This window comes from Coptis chinensis, chromosome 4, assembly GCF_015680905.1.
Source record: "Coptis chinensis isolate HL-2020 chromosome 4, ASM1568090v1, whole genome shotgun sequence".
Lineage (NCBI taxonomy): Eukaryota > Viridiplantae > Streptophyta > Magnoliopsida > Ranunculales > Ranunculaceae > Coptis > Coptis chinensis.
Window position 1 is genome coordinate 28293639 of NC_141459.1, and position 13280 is coordinate 28306918.

Below are 13280 nucleotides of genomic sequence, written 5' to 3' on the forward strand. Positions count from 1 at the left end.
CCTCTTAGTGAGCCAATTCAAGCGCCTTTTAAGGAGTGTATTACGTACGTGATTGATGGTATCTAATTTGAGTTAGTTAGTGTCTCATATTATCTAGGCATTATATCTAAGTTAATAATATTAGTGGGTTAGTTATTATGAGAATAGTAGTAGTGATCAGGTAATTGTAGCTAGGGAATGGACGTAAGGTAGTGGGCAGTTCCTTGTAGTGGCTATAAGTTATATGGTTACATGAACTTGTATTTAAGGCTTGTGAGTTAATAAAAAAGGTAAGCTGATTATTGTAATTGTTTGCACAACAATGTGAATTGGAGGCGGTTCCCTCAATAGAACCAATTGGAGTTTACATGGTTTTCTCGAATTAATCCCATCATATCTATCATCTTTCATTTCTTGCATTTTCATTTCCAATACAATCTAGTTTGATTGTATCAAGTGGTATCGGTGCCGTAAGATCTTCAGCTTGTGGCCTTACAAATTTATTAATTGAATATGATTTCCGAGAGAGATATATATGCGAGTTGCGTGATCTGTTGAAAGAATGCAGGGAACGTGCCAATGAATTGGCTACAAGCTTTGTTGAGTGCATCAAAGTATGGAAGATCACTAAAAAATGCAATGTACAATCAATGGATCGAAGTTTCTACTGTACCATCAAAAGATAGTCCCTTGGCTAGACATCTAGTTGCAAGTGATGCATTCTCCAGTACTTCTAAAGTGCTTCTTCTACGAGATGGACAATCTAACATCATTAAAAAATGTGTTTCAATGGATGTTAAGAACTTCACTGTGGTCACCAAACTCATGTTGATTGGAAGATTTCCTAAAGCACATTCCCGTACAAATAACAATATGGCCAAGCAGCTTGAAGGAAATGTGAGGCGATGCTGTAAGCAAAAGTTTGGGGGTCATGCAATATACAAAGCAGGTGCTAGCATGAAAAGTGACCTCCTTAACAACAAGACAATATTAGAACTTGTTCTTGCCATCAACCGGAAGGAGTGTTATAGAGCTTGTCGCTGCTTATGGGATCGTGGAAGATCGAAGTGCAATATTTCAACCTTGAAGACAAGGTTGTTTTCAAGAGGGATGGAGTTATTATGGGACTAGTAGTAGTGGTCAGGTAATTGTAGTTAGGGAATGGACGTAAGGTAGTGGGCAGTTCCTTGTAGTGGCTGTAAGTTACATAAATACATGAACTTGTATTTAAGGCTTGTGAGTTAATAAAGAAGGTAAGCTGATTATTATAATTGTTTGCACAACAATGTGAATTCGAATCGGTTCCCTCAATAGAACCAATTGGAGTTTATGGGGTTTTTTTGAATTAATCCCATCCTATCTATCATCTTTCCTTTCTTTCCTTTTATTTTTTGATACAATCTAGTTTGATTGTATCAGAGTGTCTACGTATACATATACTGTTGTGAATAGAACAATGTGGAAACAACGTTATACAAAATAAATAAATCAACCCTACACAAGGAAGGATTGATCTTTCTCACTAGACAAGACTTCAACACCCTCCAAGTAATATCCCAACACTTCTCAATGTCAATTAAACAAGCATATAAAGTAAAACAATTAATGTAAAGGAAGAACAAACCACAAGACAAGATATATTGTGGTTCGGCAATTTGCCTACGTCTACACTACGAGTTCTAAGCTTTAATAGATGTCCAGAGTAACAGATTATAAGATCTCTCAATTCACTCACAAAGAATGAACACTCAACTCATTAAGAATTGCTCTCTTACAATCTCTCTCTTTCTTGGTTTTGGTTAGATTAAGTTTTTACAGAAAAAACTTATATTTATACTGTTTCTGAAAACTTCAAACAGTCGAATTCGTGCTGAAAATGGTGGAGTGCCAGCACGCCCTTGGCCAGGCAAAAGTCGAGCGCGTTTGCGCCTAAACAACCCGGAAGTTGCCAAAGAGAGGAGCGCGTGCGTGCCCTTGTCAAGGCATACGTAGAGCGCGGGTGCACCTAACACCAAGGAGAGAAAAAATGTATTTTTTTCTCTACATTCTCCACCTCGGTGAGGTTTTAACACATAAAACCAAGCCGAACACATCCATCAAGAAGTAATAGTCCTGGAACTTGCAGTCAACCGCCCAAAGGGCTCTTTCAAGCATGTAGGATTTGGAGCAAGTCCAAACAGTGTTGGAACTTAACTCCGGTGACAACCTTTGTCAGCATATCAGTAGGATTGTCATGGGTGTCCACTTTCTCAAGTGCTACATCACCATCTTCAACGACATCCCGTATAAACCAACGGACATCAATATGCTTGGTCCGAGCATGATGAACCTGGTTCTTCGCCAAATGATTAACACTCTGACTATCACAATACAAAGCAACACTGTTCTGCTTAATACCCATATCATCTAGAAGACCTCGAAGCCATAGTGCCTCTTTCACTGCCTTTGCCACTGCCATATACTCTGCCTCAGTAGTAGATAGAACAATTGTAGCCTGTAGCATAGACCTCCAACTAACCGGTGCACCATGCATCATAAACACATAACCAGTAGCCAATCGTTGTCTATCTAGATCACCTGTATAATCTGAATCTACATACCCACTGACATAACAAGTGCCTCCACCATAAACTAATCCCACAGCCAATGTACCCTTCAAGTACCTCAATATCCATTTTACTGCTTCCCAATGCTGCTTCCCAGGATTTGTCATATACTTGCTTACAACACTAACTGCCTGTGAAATATCTGGGCGTGTGCACATCATAGCATACATCAAACTGCCCATTGCACTATCATAAGGAACATAAGCCATATGCTTTTGTTCTTCCACCGAACTAGAAGAGAACTTAGCTGAAAGCCTAAAATGCCCAGCTAAAGGTGTAGAAACCGACTTTGCATTCTCCATACCAAAACGAGAAACTACTTTATGAAGGTATTTCTTCTGAGATACAACTATCCGTCGCTTCTTCCTATCTCTGTCAATCTCCATGCCCAATATCTTCTTAGCTCCACCTAAGTTTTTCATCTCAAACTAAGAACTAAGTTGAGATTTCAACTTGTCTATCTCCACCATGCTTTTGGAAGTAATAAATATGTCATCCACATAAAACAGGAGATAGATGAAGTCATTATCACGAAGCCTACGAAAGTAAACACAACAGTCATACTTACTTCGGGTGTACTCATGTTGCATCATGAATGTGTCAAAGCGCTTGTATCATTGCCTTAGCCATTGCTTTAAACCATATAATGACCGATTCAACTTGCACACATGATCTTCTTTCTTAGCAATAACAAAACCCTTGGGTTGTCTCATATAGATTTCTTCCTCCAAGTCCCCATGCAAGAAAACAGTTTTCACATCAAGTTGCTCTAACTCCAAGTCGAAGTGAGCAACTAAACTCAATAATACATGAATGGAAGTATGTTTGACCATCGGGAAAAATACCTCATTGTAGTCGACTCCTTCCTTCTGTGAGAAACCCTTTGCTACCACTCTTGCCTTGTACCCAGTACTGTCAGACTCAGGAATGACCTTTTTCTTTCTGAACACCCATTTACTGCCAATAGTCCTTTTGCCTTTTGGCAATAAAACTAGGTCCCATGTGTAATTTTTATCAAGAGATTCCATCTCTTCTTGCATAACAACCAACCAATCTCTGTAATGAACATCTATAACAACTTCCTTGAAGCTATCTGGCTCATCATCTTTGATATTCAGTGCATATGCCACTAAATCCACCTGACCATAGTGTTTCACCGACTTTTCGTGCCCATACTTGTGCGCTTTTTTAACTTGTCTCTTTGGCCTAGGGTCAGCCACTACAAGTTGTGGATGCTCATGTTCTTTTTCTTGTTGTTACGTGGTTCCATGATCTGGTACCTCATCATGAACCAACTAGTCATCTGCTGCATCAAACAACTCAAGCTCAGTAGCTTGAACTTCTATATACTCACCATTCTGCCCAACTTTTTCCGGCTTACTGAAAGATAGCACAAAAGTCTCATCAAAGATAACATCTCTGCTAACCAGGAACTTGTGGTCTTCTAGACACCACAATCTGTATTCCTTTACCCCATTTGTGAAGCCTAAGAATATGGCATTCTTAGCTCGAGGATCTAGCTTGCTCTCCCTCATATGGCAGTAAGCAGTCGATCCAAACACTTGTAAAATATTATAATCAGCTGAGTTACCTGACCACACCTCATAAGGTGTCTTGCAATCTATAGCTGGAATTGGTGACCTATTGTACATGTAACACACCATGGACACTACATCTGTCCAATACTCTTTGCCTAGACTGGCATTAGACAACAAACATCTCGCTCTTTCAAGCAAGGTTATATTCATCCTCTCTGCCATTCCATTCTGCTAAGGCGTGCCCTTGATCGATTAATGCGGCGGCATTCTCTCATTACAAGCAAAAACTTTTGAAAATGCCCATAAGTATACTCTGTACCATTGTTAGACCTTAGTGTCTTAACCTTTTTATTTGTGTGATTCTCAACCCTTGCCTTCCACTTCTTAAATGTCTCAAACATTTCATCTTTCATTTTCATCATATACACCCACACATAGCGAGTATGATCATCAATGAATGAGACATAATAACGGTTACCTCCTTTTGAAGCCACTCTGGAGGGTCCCCAAACATCCGTATGCACATAATCAAGGATGCATGTTGTCGTGTGCTTGCTTGAACTAAACTTGACTCTGCACTGGTTCCCATAGATGCAATGCTCACAGAACCTCATACTTGGCTTCTTCAAGTCCTTCAAGAACCCACGCTTGCACAACTCAGACAAACCCTTTTCACTCATATGCCCTAGTCACATATGTCACATCTTAGTGCACTCAGAATCATCATTATATGCAACCACTGCTACATCGCCTATCACCGTACTACCCATCAAAGTATACAAGGTTCTATGTCTTTGACCCTTTATAACAACTAAAAAGCCATTAACAATCTTTAGGACTCCACCTTCCCCCCACAAACTTGTGGCCTTTGGAATCCAAGGTACCAAGAGAAATAAGGTTTTTTTTTTAGCTCAGGCACATGTCTCACATCGGTTAAAGTTCTCACTACACCATCATGCATCTTGACCCGTATAATTCCAATTCCTACCGTCTTACAAGCAACGTCATTACCCATCAAAACAGAACCACCATCAATGCTCTCATAAGAAGTAAACCACTTTCTATTTGGGCATATATGGTAGGAACATCCGGAATCAAGAATCCACCTTTTGGCTATATAGTCTTGTGTGGACAGACAGAGACTCACATCGTCCCTTTCAGAGCTTGAAGGAAAACTTGCCTCAACTTTAGCCTTACCTTTCTTTTTAGCATTGTACTTGTTATCTTTCTTTGGGTGAGGACAATTACTTGCATAATGTCCCTTTTCATCGCAATTGTAGCACTTCACATATGTCAAAAGCTTTTTTGATTTGGACCTGGACTTCTCATTGCTTGTAGAAGCCTTTTCATGCGACCTTCCTCTTTCCACTAGCCCCTGACCTGCATCAATACTATTCTCAACTCGTGTCTTCTTCATCAACTCATAAGAAAGAAACACACTTTGAACTTCATCAAGATCAACATCTTCTTTGTTCATAAAGGTAGTCATTAGATGCTCATAGCTTTCTGGCAAAGAGAATATTTAACATGCCGCTTGATCCTCATCATCCATCTTCATGCCAACATTCAAATAATCCGCTAGGCGTCGACGGAACTCACTAACGTGCTCTTGCATTGTTGAACCATCCACCATTATGTACCGATAAAGACGCTTCTTAAGGTACATCTTGTTTGTCATGCTCTTGGTCATATACATAGATTCTAGCTTGAGCCAAATACCGGCAGCGGTATTTTCTCCCATCACATTATACATGACCTCATTAATTAGTAAGACACAACTGGATTGATGAACAAGCATGTAGATCGAACTCTTCCCAATCATCATTACTCATATTTGCAGCCTTTGAGTTAATCCCCTTTAAAGCCTTGTGCAAACCTTGTTGGATGAGGATGTCCCTTACTTGGACTCTTCAAATCCCAAAGTTATTCTTTCCATTAAACTTCTCTACTTCAAATTTAGTATTTGACATCTTGGGAGCCATTTTTCAAGTCACACACAATAACCCAAAAAACAATTTCACTTCGAAATTTTATCGAACACCTTGTCTACACAAATTTTGAGCACTATGATTTTTTACCAAAACTCAAAATCCTAAGTCGTATATCTCGCTCCGATACCAATTGTTGTGAATAGAACAAAGCGGAAACAACATTATCCACAACAAATAGATCAACCCTAGACAAGGATTGATCTTTCGCACTAGACAAGACTTCAACACCCTCCAAGTAATATCCTAACACTTCTCAATGTCAATTAAACAAGCATATAAAGTAAAACAATTAATATAAAGGAAGAACAAACCACAAGACGAGATATATCGTGGTTCGGCAATTTGCCTACGTCTACACTGCGAGTTCCAAGCTATACTAAATGTCCAGAATAACAGATTACAAGATCTCTCAATTCACTCACAAAGAATGAACACTCAACTCACTAAAAATTGTTCTCTTACAATCTCTCTCTTTCTTGGTTTTGGTTAGATTAAGTTTTTACAGAAAAAATTTATATTTATACTGTTTTTGAAAACTTCCGAAACAGTCGAATTCGTGCTGAAAATGGTAGAGCATGTGTGCGCCTTTAGCCAGGCAAAAGTCGAATGCGTGCGCGCCTAAACAACCTGGAAGTCCCCAAAGAGAGGAGCGCGTACGCGCCCTTGTCCAGCATACATAGAGTGCGAGCACGCCTAACACCAAGGAGAAAAAACGTCTTTTTTTCTCTACATATACAATAAGGGAGAGTTCTCTAGGATGGTCTGTCTATTACTAATCACCATATTTTGATCAGGAGGAGGTAGAAATCATGGAGCAAAAGACTACAAAGTAGATTTCTGGCAAAACATGGCAAGGGCCAGGTTCAAACTACCATAATCTGGGACTTTGATCAACTTTGAACTGTTCAGAGTTATTAATTGATTTTAAACTATGAACACCCAAATTTTTACTAATTTCATAACATAAAAAGCTACGAAGAAGACACAGTCTGTGATATCATTTTTCTTTATCGAACCCTTTATCCTAAAATTTTCGCAAAAGTATGATTTCTTTATTTTCCCTCTTATCATGAGACAGAGACCCCTCTGATTGTTTTGTACTCTAGCATTTATGCTTTTTGTAAAGAAAGATAAATAAGTAAAAGAGGCTAATACCATTTATTATATTTTTATTTTGACACTCATAATGATACTCTAAGAAGGAACAGTTCTCAGCAATTTTATCAATCATATCACCTGGTGGCAAGCAACAAACCCTACAATCTGTAGTCCTCTGTTCCTTACCCAAAGAAGTTGTAATGCACTGATATTCACCTCAGCAGCTCAGCTAGAATAGCTTTTCTGATACAAATAATTGGCTTTTCCATATATATTTACCCATTTAGGTAGTTGAGATGGTTTTTCTCACTCTTTAATCTTTATCACTAACACATGTAAAAAATCATGTAAAAGTAATCCACTGTGGCTCTGTCCACATGTAGTCTTTAAAGGGAGAGATGGGCTTTTGAATCTATCGGTCATTTTAAGCCTTGAAGCTGACAAAATTAATAACTTTGATTAATCTGTCTTTCCACTAAAGCAAACTTAAATAAATCTGATCATCCCCACAAGAGTTCAGGGCAGAGGCAAAAGTAATATAATGGGAGAGTGTGAGATTATAGTATGGGCAAGTTTGCCTTCGCTTTTTGGCTTTCTTTCTTTACTCTGTCAATCAGTATATGTATAAGCGTGCTGCCCTGTCTGCATCTACATATTTGAACATACTGATATACTTCATCACTAATTGTCTAATTCCCTGCTTTTCGAAGTTATTTCTTTAAAAAAACTAGCTCATGACTTACAGGGTTCTCAAGAATTTTCAAGAGCAAGCCCCAGTAAATATCTTCTGATATCTCAGATCACTGACATATATTGCCATGTTCAAGAGAAGATATATAGCAGGAAGAACCGAAAGAATATCAACTGGCCCAGCAGAGGGTTGCAACTGTGGACGCTGGTAAAAATCAATACTACCATTTACAATCTTCCAATGTTTCTGTTTCACAATTATTGAAAGGTTCATGCATTGACTTAGTGGTTATAAGCACATTTTTAACGATAAAAGGAGAAAGTAACACTAAAATACTAGGTTAGATACTTTTAACCAAAGGTTTAAAGAGGATCGTTGGAATTTAGACTTTCATAATAATAGACAAATTGTATACGGGAAAACTATTTCACGAGAGAAAGTGGAATGAAGGACAAATAGATGTGATGTTATTGACAAAAGAATTGGAGAAGTACGTGGTTATATAACGTTAGAATGTGTGGACCCAAAAAGGAAAATGGACCCACATTAATAAAAAAGAAAAAAGAAAAAGGAGTTTCATAAAAAAGGAATATTACTAACTAGTACGAGACAATATTACTAACTAGTATAGAGACCTTTTCAGATAAAACCCACATTTATAGCCAAATTGTAGCCCAAGCCCAATGAGTAGTGAAGTGAGAGACAATATCAGTATTAATTATCTATCCCATAGGTGCGGAGACCCAAACCTGGCGAGTGTGCCAAGGTTCCTGACATATAAGGGGCTATTTGTTTTTTTGGGTTAAGTTATAAGAGAGTCTTTTAAGACCATGTGTTATAAAAGGGTCTTATAAGATGGTCTTATAAAGTGATTTGTTTTTTATTTTAAGTTTATCTTATAAGCACTTGTAAAAATAAAAAAAACAAATACATGACATCTTATAGATGATTATTTGACAAATATAACCCTGCTTTAGATCACATTTAACTTGAATAGATTAATTTGAAACAAGCCTATAGTTTGATTTTCAATTTCAAATCAATTTTGATAATTATAATATCAATTTTAGAAAACTAATTTAATTGGCGATGGTGGTGGTAGTGGTAGTGGTCTTAATAACACGGTGGTGGTGGTAGTGGAGGTGATGATATTAGTTTTAATGATAGTGGTAGTAGAAGTTTTAATAATAAAGACGGTGGTGGTAGTAGTAGTAGTGGATGTCTTAATAGTACGGTGGTGAATGTTCTTAATAAGAAGTGGAGGTGATGATATTAGTTTTAATAGTACGGTGGTGGTAGTGGTAGTAGAAGTGGTGAATGTCTTAATAGCACGGTGGTTGTAGTAGTAGTAGAATTGGTGGATGTCTTAATAGCACGGTGGTAGTAGTGATATTCTTAATAGTACAGTGGTAGTGGTAGTGGTGGTGATGATATTGGTCTTAATAACATGGTGGTAGTGATGGTGGTGGTGGTAGTGGAAGTGGTGGTGGTGGTGGTAGTGGTAGTGGTAGTGGTAGTGGCAGTGGTGGTGGTAATGGTTTTAATAGTTTGGTAGTGGTGGTGGTGGCGGCTAGGACAATGAAATTATTTGGAGAAAAAGATAATGAAAAGAGAAGAAGAGAGAAATGAGACTAGAGGTATAAGGATAGGGATATTTGAGTCATTTTTCAAGTTATAAGACTTATAGAATTGAAATAGATCCAATTTTGATACTTATAGAATTAGAGTATCTTATAAGACATTTCTAATAGAATGCATCTTATAAGAGGCAAAAACAAATAGCCCCAAGTCATGTACTACTCAATACTCCTATGTTCTTTTTGAAAACTCAATAATATAAAAGATATTTTTTTTAAAACAATTAATAGGGTTAGGTTGACTCTTAGACCTGTGTTAGAATCTCAAATATATCTTTCCACTTAATTACATCATTCTAAGGGCTGACTCAACTCTATAGCCAAATAAGCAGCTGTTTAGGGCACCGAGCCCCCAAAATAATTGAGCCCAATGTTGTTTTTTCAGTCCACTATTTTAATGGTTAGATAACATTTTAAATTGGAAACTAGAAAAGTACATTAGTTCTAAACAAATACTTTGTTTCCTCGGCTTTCTCTAACAAAAACAAACTCCTTGCATCCATTGACATCTAGATTTTGCTTAGGACCCCCAAATGTCTTGAGCCACCCTTGATCATTCTCAACAATCTCTGTTAAGATGAGATCACCTATAATGTTGATCTAGGGAGGAAGTTAAACTGACTAGATAGTCAACATTTCTATTCACCTCTATGTATACATGACAAAATTTTACATCTAACAAAAGTGTAATATATATAAAGGAATTTTACTGCCTTGGTATCTTGATCAATGATCGCTCAGTCGTGCAATTTGACCAATATACTGTTTCGATGAGCAATGGTGTATGTTATTGATATCCATATCCGCACCGCAGATTAGGTGTTTGCTAACATGAATATGCAGTTTAATTTTCATATTGATATTGCATTTCTCATATATAAGTTACTCTTAGGTGAAATACTATACATATATGATTTAATTATCAACTCCATTTTGATCAGGTGATTATATGTTCCTTGTTGTTGAAGCACTGCTGTTATACACAATCTAAGTTTTAACTTGTAATATAAACCGAGCAAAAAATCCTTCCTTAGAAATGACATCGATCTGAGATACTTTGACTAGGGGAATCTCTTTCCGTGCATTTCAATGGCCAACCAAGTACTTCTTCTTTCCACTTGTACTTCATGCGGGGCTGTTGAATTTTAATAGTTTTGACCACTACGATCTTCTTCCTATCAAATCTACTTTGCTACGTGCAATTGGTCACTTGAGTGTTTATAAGTGTGGGAGAGTAAATTGCAATATTTCCGATGAGTAACTTGATGGCCAAGTACTCTAAAATTCTTTTACTTAATTTAGCTAGTGTTGTATTTGTATTATCTAGTAGGAGATGAGTGCTCCTTTCAATGGCTAATGTTCTGAAAACCGATGAATTTGAGAATCCGTATGTTATTTTTGTTGAAAGGCAAAAGCTGTCATGCCACGTGCACGTGGAACATCCAACATGGATGAGCCACAATACTTTATTTTTTTAAAATTTACAATCGAAGTGAAATTACTATTTTTTCCTTATGTGCAAACTGTTTTTCAAAATAGAAGCGTATATTTTCATTTAATTACGATAAGGCACATTCTGATTTTGATTTCATTTCGATTTTCTCAAAAAACCAAAATATTAATAATTATTCGCTTAGATTAGGAGAGAGAAAAAATGGGATACAAAATACGTATAAAACCCAGTGGCAATATCACATTAAAAATAAAAAAATAAAATTGCGGCACAACTAGTTGCACACTTGTCATAATTATTGTAAACTTCGTTATTAATAAAATTTCCACTTGTTTTAAAAAAAAAAAAAAAAAAACCCATAAGGCAATTTTGTAATTTTCAATATATGACACTATTCTAATTTAAATTGGGTAGAAAAGCATAAAGACTTTTTTTTTTTTTTAGAGATAAAATATAGAGAATATTTAATTTAGACAAAATATAGAAATTATTATGTAATTATCATACAATATAGGGATGATACTGTAATTATTGTAAAGATTATGGACTGCTATGTAGTTTATATAAAACATAGGGACCTAAAAAAACTAAAAGATGACAAAAAGGCTCCTGTGACGGACATGAAACGTTACATGAATTTTCATGTTCATCAACCCCCATATTTTTCTAATATAGTAAGATATTAAGCAGTGATTACGGTATATGTAAGGACAAAACCCGACCAATAATAATTTTGCCACAAATCCATCTTATAAATTTTAATTTCGAATTTAAAGAAAATTGAGCTGACGTAATCAATCTTTATTTATAATTTCAAATCCATCTTATAAATTTTAATTTTCTTTTACCCAATTTAAAAATTTGAAAAATTTTTGAAGAATCGTAATCAATCTTTATTTATAAAATCAATTAAATCACCATCTGCCAAGATTAAAGACAAATCAGGATGATGACATCATATGACAATATAAAATTATACAGTTTTCTTTACCTATAAGTTAAAAAAACTGAATTTAAATTTTCATCCGCATCCAAATTGCCAATGAAGATGAAAATTTAAATTTTACATAGTATTTTATATATGCTCTAAAATTTAAATTTTCAATTTTTAAATTTACATAGTATTTTTATATATGAAAATTTCAATTTACATTGTTGACATCAGTTCGTATTTTTTCTTTAAATTTGAAATTAAAATTCAAGGCAGACTTAGTGTGCAAAATTGAGCTCTCATCCCAATTACTTGTATATTAAGTTTCATTTTGTCATGAACAAAGTTGGAGCCAAAGAAATGTACTCCTTTTCCTTTCTGTCCATCTCATATCCATACCAAACAGTTTCTAATCGTAATTGTTATAATTACTAGAATGGTGCACGTGCTATGCACGTTTTTCTATCTCCTCTCATCCTATCATTTCTCTCTCTTCCACGTGTCCATCAAAAGACCCCAACAACTTTTCTCTCTTTTAGATAGGGGTAAATTAGGTAAATAAATAAAAAATAGTTAACAAATGACCTAAATAACCAAGAGTTACATAAAAATTAATAAACTACTGTTGTTGCAAACTGTAGGAACAGTCGCGTTCTTTAAAGTATTTTAGATTGCACAAACATTGGGATCCCAAGATGCCATGAGTTAATTAGTATATAGTTCTAGAGAAATCTAGTCTTTATCTCAAATACACTTAAATAACAATTGTATGAATACTCCCCAGGCCAGGCCCATTGACCCAGTCCCTACACCCTTAACAGACTAGCCACTGAATGCTATCTTAGGTGGATGCATTATGCCTGATATCCTCATACAATAAGGAAGCTTTTATAATGACATGACCTCGATCTTAAAATATTTATCTATAATTGGGGACTTTAGGATTCATCACCATCCACAATTCCACATTGAGATCTTTATCTCTTTTGCTGGTCATAATCAGTCAACCCCATGGTCAAAAGGCTTTAGATATATCAATCAATTGCTAAGCTATAAAGTACTTTTTAAGTAACTAATATTTTGTAATAGCCACCTGTTTTTCTCTGCTTTTCGTGGGGAAGATTTAGAAGGTACCAAGGATGCCCAGATTAATGACTGTTATTTGGACAATTTATAATGGTAAAGTATGATAAACAAAAGCCTTCACTTATTGATCAAAGTATCTCTCCTTTTTATTTGGGAGTTTGGATATTGAAGGGGATGGTTTTCTCTACCTGATGCACTTAAAAAACGAAAATGAAACAGGTTATAATCAAGCCAAGCCTTGAAAAGGAGACCTACAGTTCAAGAACTTAA